The sequence below is a fragment of the Hyperolius riggenbachi genome, chromosome 6, assembly GCF_040937935.1.
Source record: "Hyperolius riggenbachi isolate aHypRig1 chromosome 6, aHypRig1.pri, whole genome shotgun sequence".
Taxonomy (NCBI): Eukaryota; Metazoa; Chordata; class Amphibia; order Anura; family Hyperoliidae; genus Hyperolius; species Hyperolius riggenbachi.
Genome location: NC_090651.1, coordinates 303,934,258 through 303,952,066, shown reverse-complemented (window position 1 = coordinate 303,952,066; position 17,809 = coordinate 303,934,258). Strand labels below are relative to the sequence as shown.

General features: G+C 44.0%; 1 protein-coding gene and 1 long non-coding RNA gene across 13 annotated transcripts in view; one reads left to right on the top strand and one right to left on the bottom strand.

Moving 5' to 3' along the window:
• Window positions 1-494: 494 nt before the first annotated feature.
• The window catches only part of CNOT3 (CCR4-NOT transcription complex subunit 3), a 123,438-nt gene continuing 106,123 nt past the window's right edge, over window positions 495-17,809 (top strand). For all 11 annotated transcript variants that reach the window (XM_068241231.1, XM_068241229.1, XM_068241235.1 and 8 more), the window contains exon 1: window positions 495-788. The gene's annotated coding sequence lies outside the window, so the exon portion shown is untranslated. The remainder of the gene's footprint in view (window positions 789-17,809) is intronic.
• LOC137522824 (uncharacterized) overlaps window positions 4,498-17,809 on the bottom strand; it is a 44,891-nt gene continuing 31,579 nt past the window's right edge. Inside the window, exons 2-3 of one of the 2 annotated variants that reach the window (XR_011022451.1) lie at window positions 15,186-15,276; window positions 4,498-4,577 (exon numbers count right to left, since the gene is read on the bottom strand). This is a non-coding gene — a long non-coding RNA (uncharacterized lncRNA). Of the gene's footprint in view, window positions 4,578-15,185; window positions 15,360-17,809 lie in introns of both variants that reach the window. The other variant, XR_011022452.1, reaches the window with a different exon arrangement.

The following is a 17,809-nucleotide window of genomic DNA, read 5'->3' as shown; positions in this document are numbered from 1 at the left end:
TTCAGTCCACTCAGCAACCAAGAAGCCCAGAGACTGTCAGCTACAGCGCGCTTCCTCTGTGCAGCAATGGAACGCTCAGCAGCCATCCAGCACGCTGTTTGGGGACAAGCATCTTCCTCCAATCACTCCCGGCAGAAGTGACAGCACTGATCCCGCCGGTTGATCTCTCCATCAACTGCTACTATAGCTGCCATACGTGTCACAGTCAGCGAACCGCTTCCTGCTCTTTCTATCCCAGCCTTCCATCCGCCCAATCACCCTGCTCCTTTATAGCCCCGCCCACCTTCCCGCTCTCTAGAACATCACAGTGATTGACGTTCCAACCTCCAACCGAATCCCTTCCTTCTGCCTCCCTTCTCTCACGCTTATCTCCAATAGCGTGAGGGGAGTGGGCGGGCCCTTCTGACTGACGGACTCTCCTCCCAATAGCAGCGGCGTATTTCTCTGATGGACGTATGGTCTGGCCAATAGGCTTTGACAACACGTGTGGAGGGGGTGTGCCTTGGTCCCTCCGCGGAGGAGAGTGAAAGACAGGGAAAGGGAGCAAACGAGAGAGAGAGGGGAGGCCGAGCCCGTCGCCGCCATTTTGGATCCCACCGTGCCGTGGACGGAGAGCGAAAGAGGCAATAAAGAAGCCGTCAGAGCCTATGCAATCCCAGAGGCCGCCGCCTTACCTTGTTGTGATAAAAGCTTTGCTGACTGAAACATTAACGTAGAGGAAATAGACCCAAAACAACCTCCCAAACCGGAAGCGGCTTCCCCCAGCTTTCTGCATCCTCCTGGGGGCGGTGAGCGCTTCTCCTTCACCACTGTATCTATCTGTGTCTCTTGCTCTGCCCGGGGGAGCCATGCTGGGACTTGCATTCCCATTGCTAGGCCTGTGTCAGCTGCCCCCGGCCTATGAGCACAAGGCAGGCCTGGGCAGCCCATGAGGGGGTGCTGAGAGATTGGGGAGCCCCTTCTACTGTGTGCTGCAGAAGGGGTTCTCCTGTGATCACTCAGGACAACTTATTACTGGGCCAAAGTGGGGAAGGGGTTGTCTCCAATAGCAACCAATCAGCTTCCATGCTGGCCATACATGTTACAATCTGATTGTACAGCCTTGGTTCAAGTTCACCAACTGTTGTGTAGTGCAATCTTGGAACAGACTGAGATTTGAGTAGATCAGAAGAAATGGTTTGACATTTGAATAGATCAGACTTGGCCATCATTGTGTATATAGATGGTCGACTGTACAAAGAGTGTGTGTTGATGTTGGATCGCGTGTGGGTGACATATGGCGATGGTGGCACTTCTAGTGGTGAGATCTTTCCAGTGTTATGCACTTGGCATGTTGTGATCATCAGATCCCCTACAGTCATGAGATTGTTATATCCTGTGTTTACATTGTATTGCAGTGCTTTACTAAGTACATTGAACAGGTAATGGTTGACGGTTTTAATTTTTGCTTATGTTGTTGACAGTCTAAAGTATACTTGAACTCTGGTTGTCTTTTGTTTTTTTCTTATGTATTTTAGTGCTTCTCTGAAGCATGATTGGCTGCATATGTTTACTTGGCATCTCTGAAGTGCCATTCCCAGGTACTTTTTCTTCCTGCCTATTGGAAGGAAGTGGGACTATCTGAAGAATGGGACATCAGAGGCAAAGTACATTTTTGTACATCATGTTTTGGTGTAGAAGACACGCAAGCCTTCTATGTTCAATTGACACAGAGAGTTCAAATACATTCTAAAGAAAACCTGTTGTGAGCTGAAGCTGTCGATCTCTACTCCCTTTTAGACATTCCTAATTTGCTGTCTGTTGAGCTGATCCTCTACCTTTACCAGTAACGTAGGACATGAATGCAGTTCAGGTGGCTTAATTTGCTGCGTTCTTGTTCCAAGTGTCTTACTCAGATCTTTTTGAGCTAATAGATCAGCACAACAGCAGGCAACTGGCATTGGTTCCCTTTATGTACCTTTTATGCAGGTTTCTTTAAATAATTTATTTGGACAGTATTCATGTATAAGTGTATACAGGAGAATGGGCTTTGGTGGTTTACTTGGTAGCTTGTTACCCTAATAAGCTCCCTTGCCAATCATATCATCATCCGAATAGTCTGAATTGTGTTTATGTTGTCTATGGTCAGCTTTGCTTAAAACTCTGTGTTGTTTGCACCGAGTCTCAGATAATTATATAGAATTATAGAAATGTTCTCTTTGCACACCTTTTTTTGACCTATTGGACGTGGCCTGACAAAGTATTATAACATGAAATACAGGAGCCAGCAGGCAATTTCTTTTTGTAGTAGCCAGCTTCTTTGACAACATTTAACCTCAAAGATTAGAAGTCAGCTATCACAACAACTGAACTGGGAGCTATATGGAGGATGCCATATTTTTTTTATTTTTTTTTAAACAATACCAGTTGTCTGGCAGCTCTGCTGGTCTATTTGGCTGCAGTAGTGTTTGGCTCACACACCAGAAACAAGCATGCAGATGTGACAATAACGTCAGAAACACCTGATCTCAGGGTCTATAGGTAAGAGTATTAGAAGCAGAGAATCACCAGGACAGCCAGGCAACTGTTATTGCTTAAAAGGAAATAATAGCAGCCTCCATCTGGCATCATATCCCTCTCGCTTCAGTTGTTCTTCAAGGAGCCCTGGCTCTTTGGATTTTTCCAACCCTGCTACAGGTATAGTCAAAGTAGGACTTTTGTTCATAGCAACCAAACAGGTTTAATATAATACTTCAGCTCTACCTATAGATGGCAGATCTGGTGGTTGATTTTGAGAGGTTTCTCTCCTGTAAGTGATTCATTCTTTTGATAGTCTACAGCTGTTACACTGGTCTGCAGTATTGTTTACATGTGGTCAGTCTTAGGTACAAATATGCAGGCTCACAAAATGTAACATCAAGAAAATGTCTTTTGTTTTTTCCATGTACTGTGTTTTCTAAGTCCATGACTTGTGGGTAAAATCTCTATAGGGTCATTGACTATAGCATACAAACAAGTCTCATATCTTGAGATCATCCCTCTTGCTGGATTTAGCAATTTATCTGTTGTTGGAGAGTTCTTTGTATGGTTGGTATGGTGTGTTTATTATGCTAGACCTCTGTGGTATTTTCATATGATGTATTTGTTGTGAAATGTTTTTAGACTGATTTTTTTTTTACATCGTGCAGAAAATTACTGGAATAGTTTTGCCATGTTATTTACATTGATCAACCAAAACATTAAACCACCTGCCTAATATTGTTTAGGTCCCCCTTTCGCTGCCAAAATGAAACTGTCCTGGCTAGGGCTGTGGAGTCGACGAGTCTGAGTCTAAGCAATTTGGGGTACCTGGAGTCGGAGGTTTCATAAACTGAGGAGTCGCAGTTGGAGTTGGATGATTTTTGTACCTGGCGAGGTAGGAACTCCACCAGACCTCAGACTGGCCTGTGGTATCTGGCACCAAGAAGTTGGCAGCAGATCCTGTAAGTTTTGAGGTGAGGTGTCCATGGATCAGACTTGTTTTTTTCCAGTGCATCCCACAGGTGCTTGTTCAGACTGAAGTCTGGCGAATTTGAAGGTCAATCTGTGGTTTATCAGATCAGAGCACCTTCTTCAAATTTTTCACTGTACAAGTCTGAAGCTCATGTACCCATTAAAAGGCATCTTTGGAAGAGGAGAGGGATTAGTGTGAGCATTTTACTTCTTCAATGCATTCTATGGTCTGACACTTTTCTCCCACTGCCGGTTTCAGCAATTTGTACTACAGTATCTCCTCTATCGGATTGGGCCAGACAGGCTAGCTATCGCTCGCCACATGCATCAGAGAGTCTTGGCCACCCATGACCAGGTTGCCAATTTAACAACCACCTTCTTCTCTACCTTTTTAGTCATGGTTAACATAACATATTGGGGAAAACTCCCAAATGATGTGCTGTTTTAGATATGCTGTGACCCAGTCATCTACCCATCACAATTTGGCCCTTGTTACAGTCAGTCAGATTATTATGTTTGCCCATATTGCTCGCTTTCAAAAACTGTCTGTTTACTGGTTGCTGAATATATCCTACCCCTTGACAGGTGCCATAGTAACAGGATAATGAATGTTATTCGAAGCACTTGTCATTGAGTTTAATGTTGTAGCTGATTGGTGTATGTATGCGCTCTGAAGCAACTGATGATTGCACAGTAATATTGGCCAGGGTGTACAGTTATTGGGAAAAAAGGCGAAATGGGATTCAAAATCTTAATCATAATATTATTATTAAAGATATTAATGAAGACCTTTGTTTTTTTCTGGTTTGGAAACCGTGTGTTCTCGGGGTCTAGAACAAAAACTCATGGGGGGCCATAGCAAAAACCACCCCCAAAACCTGAGTATTAGCTGCAGAAATGAAAAAAGATTAAAGGATGCATGCAGTGTGTGGCTCGGCAGTTTTTTTTTTTTTTACAAACCTTTCTTCACGCCAGCGTATGTACTGCATACTCTATACACAAAGTTTAAGGCAGGGATCGCACTTACCCTATCCGTGTGCATTTTCCTGCAATAGGATAACTCTTTAGAACTGTCAGGCTAGCTTCACACTGGGGCGTTGCACATCCTGGAAAAACAGGGAGAAGTTGTGTTACACGTGCATTGCAGCGCATACCGTACATACCAACGCTATAAATGCACACATTGACCGGTACCGCATGGCATGCCCCGCTTTTTTCCAATGTCTCTCGTGAATGTACCGTTGCAGTTAAATCGCATTTGCCATGCAGTTATATTGTCCGACGCAAAGTGTGTCTGTGGAAGTAGCCTCAGCCAATTTAAACTCTTCTTTCTTGTATCTAATGCGATTTTTGGTTAGTGGAAGCCGCCAGCATTTTTTTTCTTTAGATAGGTTTGCACTTTTGTAATAAATGTTGTTTGGCAGATGCTGCCACGCTCTTTTTGGGGGGCAAACAACGCAGATTATATGCAATTAAAAAAGACCACTTTCTGAAGCTACTTGCAGATATAAGATTTTCTTGGCCAAGTTAATGGTTTGTGATCGCCTCAGGTAAAATCTAGAATCAGTATAGGTGTTCCCCCAATATTATTTAGCAATGTGCCAGGCTGGGTTGCTAAACAACTACAATAAATGACTGTTGTTACACTTCCCTCTCCACAGAACAGATATGTCTATTCAAAGATTGTTCCTGAAACTGTTATCTGGAACTATCGGCAGTGATTGTCCCAGACAACTGTAATTAAAGGACAACCTGAAGGCAAGAGAGATATAACAAAATTTTCATCCTTATTTCTTCTATCCTATAAGTTCATATACCTGTTCTAATGTGGTCTGTCTTACTGCAGCCTTTCCTAGTTGCTCAGTGGCTGTATTATCTCTGTTATATAATCTAATCTTCTTTCCTCTGACGACTTTGTCGGGCTCAGGCACTCAGGCTGGAATGTGCTGTTCTGCTTGTGATAGGATAGAAGCTATACACACCCTTTCCACGCCCCCTGCAGGCTCTGTGTGAGTCACAGACTGATCTCCTCTCAGCCTATCACACTCTGGTTAGCAGCCATGTCTTTTGTTTGTAAACACTGCCTAAAACTGGCAATTACAAGCCAGGATCGCAGCAGGGAGTGGCAGAAACAGCACAGAGGAGCCCAGGAGAACATAATAAATAGAATGGTATGCTTTTGATTGTAAGAATTTTAGAGTACAGATACTCTTTAAGGCCTTTTAAGAAATACTAGTTGCACGGCTATCCTGTTGATCTTCTGCCTCTAATTATTTTAGCCACAGACCCTGAACAAGCATGCAGCAGATCAGATCTGACAAGATTAGCCACATGCGTGTTTATGGTTTTATTCAGACACTACTGCAGCCAAATAGATCAGCAGGGGCTGCCAGGCAACTGGTATTGTTTTAAAGGAAATAAATATTGCAGCCGCCATATTCTTCTCACTTCAGTTGTCCTTTAAAGGAGAACTGTAGTGAGACTTATATGGAGGCTGCCATATTGATTTCCTTTTACGCAATACCAGTTACCTGGCAGCCCTGCTGAGCTATCTGCCTGCAGAATCACACCAGAAACAAGCATGCAGCTAATCTTGTCAGATCTGACAAAAATGTCAAACACCTGATCTGCTGCATGTTTGTTCAGGGTCTATGGGTAAAAGTATTAGCAGAGAATCAGCAGGATAGCTAGGCAACTGGTATTGCTTAAAGAGACACTGTACCAAAAATTACAACGTTTTTTCTACCATCCTACAAGTTCCTAAAGCTATTCTAATGTGCTCTGCCTTACTGCAGCACTTTCTACTAGCACTGTCTCTGTAATAAATCAATGTATCTTTCCCCTGTCATACTTGTCGGCCTGTGTCTGGAAGGCTGCCAACTCTTCTGTGCTGGTCTGTTTATGCACACCCCTCCAGGCCCCTCTCTGCACACTCCAGTGTGTGTGTTATTTACATAAGCCAGCAGCATCTCTGCTATCTTATCAGTGATAGAAGAGAACTGGACAAAAATCCTCCTCTGTTAGGCTGTGAAAGTAGCTGGCTGACACATACTGAGGAATTACAAACACAGGCACAGGCAGAGCTGTCTGCAGGAAGCCTGTCACTTCAGTGCATGAGAGAAGCAGAGGACAGAAGGTAAACACACAAATGATCTTTTGAGATTTAAAAGGAAAGCTGTATACAGCCTGCTTGTGTATGGATGTATTTTCTATGTGTGGACATACTGTACATCAACCTACTTCCTGTTTTGGTGGCCATTTTGTTTGTTTATAAACAAACTTTTTAAAACTGTTTTTGACTACTTTTAATGCGGCAGGGAGCGGCGAAATTGTGACAGAGGGTAATAGATGTCCCCCAACGCACTGGTATGTTTACTTTTGTGCGATTTTAACAATACAGATTCTCTTTAAAAGGTAATCAATATGGCTGCCTTTATATACCTCTCACTACAGTTCTTCTTTAAAGATAACCCGAGGTGGGTTCTAAGAACGCGAATTAGCACACAGAGGCTGGATCTGCATATACTGCCCAGCCTCTGTTGCTATACTTATCCCCCCCCCCACAGGCGTACGAGAGATACCGGCACTGGAGACTTGGGCGCAGGAGCCAGGGCTGTGGAGTCGGTACAAAAATCCTCAGACTCCTCAGTTTAGCATTCCTCCGACTCCTCGACTCCTCTAATTTGCATATTACAATCTTGTTGATTGAAAGTATATAACGTGAAATTCGTCTAACTGCCAACGCTTAGGAATTTTAAAAGACAACTGAAGTGAGAAGGATATGGAGACTGCCATATTTATTCCCTTTAGTCATAGACTAAAACTAGTCCTTGGTAAGAGTACTTGTAAAAGGTACAGACCGGAACAAAGAACATCTATCAGGCCCTAGGCAATGTAACTGTGGGTATATGTAAGAGTGATGTGCAGGTACTCTGCAGGGGAATAAGGAGAGTCTTCCTCTATTACACATTCTTCATGCACAATCTGAACCAGGTTTATGGGTGATAGACAACACCTCTGTGTTCAATGTGCACAGCATTCTCAGTGGATTCCCTGCAGCTCTGTGGAGAGTGCATATGTAGAGTATAGTACTACTGTGTAACAAAGTAAACCTGAGACAGATAAAATTAAAGTTTTATACATACCTGGGGCTTCGTCCAGCCCCCTTCAGGCTAATCTGTCCCTCACTGTCCTCCTCCGCCACCTGGATCTTCTGCTATGAGTCCAGGTACTTGAGCCAGTCTGGCGTAGTGCGCATGCACACACTCCGCCGCCGGGAGCGTACTACACCTGCACAGCACTATTGTGCAGGTGCAGAAAGCTCCTGGCTGTGGAAGCGGCATGCAGCCAGACTGCACTGACTGGCTGAATTACCAGGACTCATAGCAGAAGATCCAGGGTGGTGGAGGTGGACAGCGAGGGACTGATTAGCCTGAAGGGGGCTGGTAGAAGCCCCAGGTATGTATAAAACTTTACTTTTCATCCTTCTCAGGTCCTATTTAATTCATAGTCACCAAACCAAATTTTAACAACATATCAAATTATTTGATTTCATGAGCAAAGAGAGTGCGTACATTTACATAAATCAGAATTATTTCCATCTCTTTGACCATCTCTAGTAGTGACACGGCTACATATCAAGCTTTATACTTACAGCATAGACGTTATTTCGTATATATAAGAGATTCCTGTGTACACATCATAAATACAGTCACAATCGGATGTGTATATCTGACTTTAAAAATACGGGGACTGCTTTATTGAAGCAGCACAAGTAATTAATTTTGATTGGTTTATTTAATTTTTGTGAACTAAGCACAGCTATTACTGTATGTATAAATTATTTATGACGACTATAATCTGAGAAATAGAACATTTTATCATATTTTCTATTTTAATTACAGTTTAAATTCATTAGGAGTCGGTGCATTTTTTCCCTACTCCAGGTACCCAAAATTGCTCCGACTCCACAGCTGGTATATGGCTGATCCTGCTGTCGCACAAGTCCGGGCCGTGTTAATTACTATTCCCCCTCCAGGCTGCCATGGATATTGGGGGAATGAAATGATTCGGCTTCCAGCGATTGCTGGAAGCCGAATCATTGTTTTAAAAGCTACTTCAGCTCCGTCTTGTGACGGCGCTGAAGTTACTCCCTGGGCCTGCTATAACCGTAGTTCCTATTATGGACCATGGTGGCGCCGGCTGCGTCCAAGTCTCCAGCGCTGGATTGCCGGCTCTGCTGTGCCTACCATAAATCATACAGCCGGCTGCGACACGCTGCGTGTTGACAGCTCAGCGTATTATTTGTGGGAGGTAAGCAGCAGGGCTGTGGAGTCAGTCGTGGAGTCGGGGCAATTTTGGGTGCCCGGAGTCGGGAAAAAATGCTCCGACTCCTAATGAATTTTAACTGTAATTAAAATAGAAAATATAACATTTTTTTATTTCTCAGATAATAGTCATCATAAATAATTTATACATACAGTAATAGCTGTGCTTAGTTCACAAAAATGAAATAAACCAATCAAAATGAATTACTTGTGCTGCTTCAATAAAGCAGTCCCTGTATTTTTAAAGTCAGATATACACATCTGATTGTGACTGTATATATGATGTGTACACAGGAAGCTCTTATATATACTAAATAACTTCTATGCTGTAAGTATAAAGCCTGATGTGTAGCTGTGTCACTAATAGAGATGGTCAATGAGATGGAAATAATTCTGTGTTGATTCTGATTTATGCAAATGTACGCACTCTCTTTGCTCATGAAATCAAATAATTTGATCTGTTGTTAAAATTTGGTTTGGTGAGTACGAATTAAATGGTACCTGAGAAGGATGAAAAGAAAAGTTTTATACATACCCGGGGCTTCTTCCAGCCCATATCAAGCTAATCAGTCCCTCGCTGTCCACCTCCACCACCTGGATCTTCTGCTATGAGTCCTGGTAATTCAGCCAGTCAGCGCAGTCTGGCTGCATGCCGCTTCCACAGCCAGGAGCGTTCTGCACCTGCGCAATAGTGCTGCGTAGGTGTAGTACGCTCCCGGTGGCGGAGTGTGTGCATGCGCATTACGCCAGACTGGCTCAAGTACCTGGACTCATAGCAGAAGATCCAGGTGGCGGAGGAGGACAACGAGGGACTGATTAGCCTGAAGGGGGCTGGACGAAGCCCCAGGTATGTATAAAACTTTAATTTTATTTGTCTCAGGTTTACTTTGTTACACAGTAGTACTATACTCTACATATGCACTCTCCGCAGAGCTGCAGGGAATCCATTGAGAATGTTGTGCACATTGAACACAGAGGTGTTGTCTATCATCCATAAACCTGGTTCAGATTGTGCATGAAGAATGTGTAATAGAGGAAGAATCTCCTTATTCCCCTGCAGAGTACCTGCTCATCACTCTTGCGCGTACTAGGGTTGCAACGGTATGAAATTCCACGGTATGATAACCGTAAAAAAAAATACCACGGTATGACGGTATATGGGATTGTACCCCCCCGTAGCCAGTAGTAGCTGGCCGCAGCATAGGTAGCCAGGGATAGGTGCAGCCAGTAATAGGTAACCGCAGTATAGGTAGCCAGCGATAGGTGGCCGCAGTATAGGTAGTCAGTGATAGGTGTAGTCAGTAGTAGGTGCTCGCAGCATAGGTAGCCAGGGACAAGTGTTGCCAGTAGTAGGTATTCGCAGCATAGGTAGCCAGTGATGGGTGTAGCCAGTAGTAGGTGCTCGCAGCATAGGTAGCCAGTGACAGGTGTAGCCAGTAGTAGGTGCTTGCAGCATAGGTAGCCAGGGTTAAGTGTAGCCAGTAGTAGGTGCTCGCAGCATAGGTAGCCAGGGTTAAGTGTAGCCAGTAGTAGGTGCTCGCAGCATAGGTAGCCAAAGATGGGTGTAGTCAGTAGAAGGTGCTCGCAGCATAGGTAGCCAGAGATAGGTATAGCCAGAAACAGGTGGCTGCAGCACAGAGAGCCGGGGGGAGGGAGAGGGGACGCAGCAGCAGGGATAAATACTCACATGCCGGCAGCCAGGTCCTTCACTGATGTACGGGCTCTCATTGTACTTCATGTTCTTGCATCATCTTGTAATAGCACCCAGGGGGCGCTGTTTCAAGGAAATGTGGTGCAAGAACAGGAAGTACAATGAAGCCCGGGTACATCGTGAAGGACGGAGCTGGCTTCTAGCAAGTGAGTATTTGTATCCCTGCCGCTATTCGTGCGCTCGTCGCTGCGTCGCATCCCCACCGCTACGTCGCCCCGTCCTGTAAAACGAGATTGTGCACGGTATAGTTACCGTGCACAATCATACCGCGATATATCGTAATACCGGTATATCGCGGCAACCCTAACGTACCCACAGTTACATTGCCTAGGGCCTGATAGATGTTTTTGTTCTGGTCTGTACCTTTTACAAGTACTCTTACCAAGGACTAGTTTTAGTCTATGACTAAAGGGAATAAATATGGCAGTCTCCATATCCTTCTCACTTCAGTTGTCTTTTAAAATTCCTAAGCATTGGCAGTTAAGAGACGAATTTCATGTTACATACTTGTGGGGGGATCAGTATAGCAACAGAGGCTGGGCAGTATATGCAGACCCAGCCTCTGTGTGCAATTAGCATTCTTAGAACCCACCTCTGGTTCTCTATAACCACTTGCCGACCGCACGTTTATACCGTGCGTCGGCAAAGTGGCAGCTGCAGGACTGCCGCACTGATCGCGGCTCGCAGGCTAAATGTAAACACAAGCGGAAATAATCCGCTTTGTTTACATTGTACGGCGCTGCTGCGCAGCAGCGCCGTAAGGCAGATCGGCGATCCCCGGCCAATCAGCGGCCGGGGATCGCCGCCATGTGACAGGGGTCAGCCTGTCGCTGGCTGCACAGGACGGATAGCGTCCTGTGCAGCCCGGATCACCAGGGGGGCCAGGTAGGAGAGGGAGGGGGGGGATTTCGCCGCGGAGGGGGGCTTTGCGGTGCACCCCCCCGCAACACCCGGCAGGCAGGAGCGATCAGACCCCCCCAGCACATCATCCCCCTAGTGGGGAAAAAGGGGGGCGATCTGGTCGCTCTGCCTGCACCCTGATCTGTGCTGGGGGCTGCAGAGCCCACCCAGCACAGATCAGCTAAAACAGCGCTGGTCCTTAAGGGGGGGTAAAGGGTGGGTCCTCAAGTGGTTAAAGTGTGTCCACGTGCAATATTTAATACTAGAGTCAGAGATTTTCAGAAGATTTGGACTGTTCTCTGGACTGTTCCGAGACTTCGCTCTACTGAAAAGAAAGTATCCAACTTTTTAAAATCCATTTCAACTATGCTTTTCTGTACAGGCCTTTATATCTCTGCAACCTTATGTGAAAGCTGTATGCGTATGACTTGTAGATCAGGTCTGATAATTGCTCTGTGTTGTTCTTCCTCATCATGCCTCTCCTGCTTCCTGGTATCAGACTGGAATGGATGTTCAAAGAGCAATGACCAGAGCTGCCTACACATCACAGATATGTGATTGAGACTTGGTTTACAACTGTATGCAAAACGGAATTTTTGTTTTTGGCCATTTTATTGGATCAGAACCAACACTAAAAAGTAGATGTCAACAGATACTATGTTATTAAAAAGATCTGTTCATACATGCTAGTGGAACGCAAAGTCCTGACCTGCACAATTTTTACAGACAAGCAAATCAGTTTCCCATAGAAGCCTATGACGGCTGGTCATTATAGATTATCTGAAGTGTTAACAGTCTAAGGCAGGGGTAGGGAACCTATGGCTCGGGAGCCAGATGTGGCTCTTTTGATGGCTACATCTGGCTCACAGTTAGGGGTTGATTCACTAAGCTACACTGCTCAAGCAGCGCAGCTCAGTGTGACAGCGCAAGTAAAATTTATGTAGCTACTGCTGTAGCATGCACTACTTACTCGCGCTACCCCCAAAACTGACGGCCACTCCAACTGTCCCAACCTGTACCCTGTCAGGTCCAGTGACTTTGTAATACACTTTAATTGGCCCAATAGGCTGCCTGTCACTTGACTAGCAGCCTATTGGGCCAAAGTGCGGGGATCTCGTCCTACAAAGTGAATCAATCCCCAAGCCAGTTAGCTGATTGTACAAGCTGTTAGTCTGTATTTCTCCTGTCTGGCTCTTGGAGAAATTGCAGATGTTGTTGAAACCCAAGAGCAGCTGAAGATGTGTCTGACACTTCTGCTGCCTGGAGGATCAACTGTATACACATCACCATGGAAACATGGCCCTCTGCTGTGCATGCGCACTGTCCCAGTTTGAAACATATGTCTCTCATAGAATTACATTTTAAAATATGTGGCGTTTATGGCTCTCTCAGCCAAATAGGTTCCTGACCACTGGTCTAAGGCTAGGTTCACAGTGGTGAGTTGCATAACGCAAGCGCTATGAGTGTAAACTGCAATGGTGACTGGACATAGACTTTAATGTAAAGCCTCCATGCAGGGAGCTAAAATAACTTAATCCATCTCAATGCAGTACTGTAAACAGCCCCTTAGAATTGTATGGGCAGATTGTTGACATGCCAAATTATTTTGCACTGCAACTGACCACTGTGAACCTAGCCTAAACCTTTCAAATTTTAAATTTGCTCTCTCTAGTGGAGAATTTTCAGTGAGGGAGAGACATGGGTAAGCTTAAAAAAATACAGTATTAAGGGTTGCTTCGTATAGATGGTTAGTTGATGTGGTCATCAAGCGTTAACTGTCAGTCTGCTGCCATTCAGTTGTTGCTTTATGTGACTGAATGGCAGTGTTCCTGTCCATTGCTGACTGGGCTTTGTATCAACAGGCGACATGTGGTCCTGGTACTGCACAGTCAAAGCATTCTGCATTTAGCTGCTTGCATGTGGTGAGATGTACATGGGTCCCACTGCTGGTCCCTAACATCACAGCCATCCACAAACTCTGCGAGCACAGTGTGCAAGCAAGCTATCCCACAAATGCCAACCTTCTGTATAAACTAGCCCTAAGCAACCTGAGGCTCTATTGGAGATGAATGAAAAATTCCCTTTGCATATTTTTGTTAAGGAGCAGCGGCTAGCCAGAATATGAAGTTAAAGAGGCGCTATAGTGACATGCACTGAGTGATCCAAAAAATTAGAAATACCTTCTAAAAACAAGTTGGGTCCACCTTTTAGCTCTGATCACAGCCGATATTCTTCTTGGCATGGACTAAACAAGATCTTGACAATGTTGCTGAGGAATGTTGGACCATGCTGACTTAATGGCAGCTCTAAATTGGGTCAGGTTGGATGGGGATGTTTCCAAACCTTAAAGTGATCTTTTGACTTCCTCCTACAAATGCTCAATAGGATTGAGGTCAGGGGACTGAGCTGGTCATGGAAGCAGGTTAAACTCTGATGTTCCTCAAACCAATTTTGAGACTGATCGAGCACGACGGCAAGGAACAGGCATCTTTTTCTGTGATGCCAAAGGCACTCTTAATAGTCTCCTGCTGCTAAAGCCCATTTTTTTACAGTGTGTCTTGTTGTATGATGGGATTGAGATATGCTTTGTAATCCACCTGTATTGAATTCTGCTGTAATTTGTTGTGTTGCTTCGCTTCTGTTGCTGCGTACTATACGTGCTACTCGCCTTTCACTTCTCTCGTTCACCAGCCTTTTTCGACCAAAATAGTCCTTATCCCTTGAAGTTTATTTTTTCTCAACTCTTTCCTTTCTAAATACTTGATACTGTTGGACGAGATGTTGTTGAGTTGTCGTTTTGGAGAAGCTAACACCAGCTCTTCTTTCATCTTACTTATTTTGACATTAACTGTCCGAAGCTAAGCTTTCTTTATATAAGCAACTATGCGTTATATCACTCTACATCACTGTTGGACTCCTTTACTTTCAAATAAGGGGTGTCTTTAATTTTTGGCCACTCAGTGTATAGTAGCCCTGAATTTTTCTGGTGTTGGCATCAGAAACGCTTTATCTTTCTAACTAACACCATCTATCGCGTTATATGTAGTCCTGCCCTACCAGTGATGTTTAGCCTAGGCTGTTTAGCTGTGCAGAATTCTCCCTAAGCATTCTGGGAAATCAGGTATATTTTCTATCGGTTTCGAAATTCTCAGTAAGCAAAACAAATCATTACTTTCTTTTCAGTACAGTTCCTCTTTAAAGAGAGTTCTTCAGTGAAATGGTTAAGCGCTCTTCTCTGCCTGCTCCTTCTTAAAGAGAACCTGTACTGAGTAAAAATATTTAAAATAAACACATGAGGTAACTTCAAATGAACATTACAGAGTTACCTTGCCATCAGTTCCTCTCAGAAGCTCACCATTTTCTTCTGACAATAATCCCTTCCAGTTCTGACAATATTTTGTCAGATCTGAAATATATCGGTTGCTGTCAGTAAAATATCAGTTGCTGTCAGTTATAGCTGAGAGGAAAACAGATGTACCAGGTAATGTTCATGTTTCCCTATGGCTCAAGTGGGCGATGTTACAGTTTAACTGTGTGCTGACCAGAAAGCTGTTATGGGGTAATGGCTATTTTCAAAATGGAGGACGGAAAATTCCCTTGATCACAGTGAACAAATAGGACGCGGGACAGGAGAAAGACACTGAGGAGTAGACTACATGGAAGGTAAGTATGACTTGTGTGTGCTTATTTTGACTTTTATTTTCAGTACAGGTTTTCTTTAAACACAGCGAATATGTCATATAATGAAAAAGCCCCCCCTTCGGGGAAAGACTCACCAGACTTCTAGGCCTCCAAGGCCAATGCTCGCATTCGGGGTATTGGCCACCCCGCAGCCTCTCTGGCAGTCCTCTCTCGGCTATTCCCAGTCTGTGTAATCAAAAAACACCTGACTCAGCATATGAGCGCAGTATCAGGGTGCTGTAATTGTTGTGGACCTCTTTAAAGAGACACTGAAGCGAAAAAAAAAATATGATATAGTGAATTGGTTGTGTACTATGAATAATTACTAGAAGATTAGCAGCAAAGAAAATATTCTCATACTTTTATTTTCAGGTATATAGTGTTTTTTCTAACATTGCATTATTCTATAATATGTGCAGATTACACAACACTCAGCATTCAAAATGAGTCTTTCAGAGCAGTCTGTGAAGTAATGACATCTCCTCTAGCAGAGGAAAAGTAAACAGTTCAATTACAGTTGAGATAATAAAAGTCAGATAACAGCCCTCTCCACGACTAGTCGGAGAGCTTAATGGCTTGTTTGCATAGAGATAACAACTGGAGTTTCTCAACTCTTCCTGTACTGGAAACAATTACACTGATGTATCTGATCTTAATGTTTTATTTCTTAGCTGTGCTACACATACAAATCATCATAATATCATCATTTTTTTTTCGCTTCAGTGTCTCTTTAAGTAGCAGCTGTGTCCATTGGTGCTTCATGTCTGCACATATTCATTTTTTGTCAAATGGAAATTTGCACAGAAAGCAGATTTTTCTACCATCTTTAGTTCTCGGATCGCCTCAGGCGAGAAAATCGCCTATGCATTATACATTGCAGTATTGTTCAGTATTTATGAATACACTCGCCATTTAAAGCGGACCCAAACTAAACCTTTTTTTAATTCAAAATATTTCATTTCACCACTCTGACACATACAAAGATAAACACTCCTTCAAGCCAGTGAGCATTTTGGTGCATGTTTTTCACCCTTTTCTTTTCATAACTAGGGTTATACAGGTGGCAGCCATTACTTCTGAGCTTAGTAGGTGGTTGTAGATCATGGGTGTGTTTGTCATCATCTACCCTCCCTCACAGGGGTGTCGTCTATGTGAAATCTCACACAAGCTGAGATCACCTCCCCTGTGACATCATCAGTAGCATCCTGTGTTTTCTTTTGGTTTTTTATCTCCTCCTCCACCAGTCTGCCAGATTCTGTCCAGGCAATATGAAAGGCAGGGAGGGGTTCTTCCAATAAATGTAAAACATTTTATATTTGTCATCATGCAGCTGAAAAAAGGCTGCTATTTATTATTATAAGTTAGAAAATGGATTTTATTTCTAAAATCTCGTATTTTTAATTTGGGTCCACTTTAAAGAGAACCCGAGGTGGGTTTGAAGAATATTATCTGCATTCAGAGGCTGGATCTGCCTATACAGCCCAGCCTCTGTTGCTATCCCAAACCCCCCTAAGGTCCCCCTGCACTCTGCAATCCCTCCATAAATCACAGCCACGCTGCTGACAAACAGCTTGTCAGAGCTGGCTGTGTTTACATCTGTAGTGTCAGTCTGCTGCTCTCCCCGCCTCCTGCAGAACTCCGGTCCCCGCCTGCATCCCTTCCCTCTCTGCTGATTGGAGGGAAGAGATGGGGGCAGGGACCGGAGCTAGGCAGGAGGGGGGGGGAGCAGCCGAGACTGACACTACAGATGTAAACACAGCCTCACAGCATGGCTGGGATTTATGAGGGATTGCAGAGTGCAGGGGGACCTTAGTGGGGTTTGGGATAGCAACAGAGGCTGGGCTGTATAGGCAGATCCAGCCTCTGTATGCAGATAACATTCTTTAAACACACCTCGGGTTCTCTTTAAGGTTCCAAAATGGAAGATCTTGTAATGAGGTATGTATGGATATATGTATATATGGATATACATACATTTATACACACACACACACACACACACACACACACACACACACACACACACACACACACACACACACACACACACGTCTTCTGGAGCGGGTCCGTGAAATGATGCAAATTTTATGTGCATTTAATGCAAATTTATAGAGCTTGGAATTGAACCAATCAAAATGATCATTGCCTGCACTTCATTGTCCCACTTCCAAGCTGCATAAATTTGATACAGCTTAAAAATTATTAGCATGTTGACCATATCTACTATGGTCATCTCTGTGTAGGGCCTGATTACTGTAATGCTGGGAGCCTTGTTGTTATGTTATGCACTGTATTATGACTGGTGCAGACAATGGTCGTATTGGTCACCTTGAGTCTGGTTTATCCTGGGCCTTTAAGGCACCTACACGTGCCTGATTTTTTTTACAAACTATGGGTCGTCAGACCTGCCCGGGGGGGCGGTCATTCTGACGACAGTTTGCCGGTGTGTACAGTCTGTCGTTAGGCTCATAAGGCTGATTTTGACTGATCTGCCAAATGGATCTGTCAAAACCAATGGGTGCAGATTTACTGTCAGATCAACTATTTCCAACATGTCCAATCTGATATCTAATAGATTTTCTGTTCACAACTATGTAAAATCGATCGGAAATCAGATTGGACATGTTGGAAATAGTCAATCTGACAGTAAATGTCAGAAAATTGCATTGTGTGTACCTAATTAAAGGATGTTACAATTATCTGTACTTGGGCTCGATTC